We start from the raw sequence: 465 nt of genomic DNA, 5'->3' as shown, positions 1-465 counted from the left end.
TTAAACCAATCGCGCTCCCTAAGAGATGTCACCTCCCACGCACTGGGCTGCCTGGCTCGGGAGGCGTCTGCAGGCGGTGAGGGAGCGAGCTAGCGAGGGAACGAGGGAGCTAGGCAGCCAGGGCTCTGGGAGGGAGGGAGAGCAGGTCCGAGCCCCGGGGCCAGGGGGCTCCCCCCTCTCCCCTCCCATCTCCTCTCCAACACCGTCTCCCCAGGGCGCTGACCTTCCTCACAGCCCCCTAGGCTGCCTTCGGGGGACTCTCCCACCTTTCTGGACTACTCACTACCTCAGAGCAAATCTAGAAAGGAGGCACCTGGGAAAAACCTAGAAAGACAAAGAGTGAGCCCGGGGCATTCTTTACTTTAAGACAGGAGATGGGGTATCTGAGGGAGATATGCCAACGCGTTCAGCAGCTGTATGTTGTATTTGGAGAATTCCGGGGCTGTAGTGTATGGGATACTCCGG

Source organism: Dromiciops gliroides, chromosome 6 (assembly GCF_019393635.1).
Source record: "Dromiciops gliroides isolate mDroGli1 chromosome 6, mDroGli1.pri, whole genome shotgun sequence".
In the NCBI taxonomy this organism is placed as follows: Eukaryota; Metazoa; Chordata; class Mammalia; order Microbiotheria; family Microbiotheriidae; genus Dromiciops; species Dromiciops gliroides.
The sequence above is the reverse complement of the archived record's forward strand: the minus strand, read 5'-3'. Positions refer to the sequence as shown.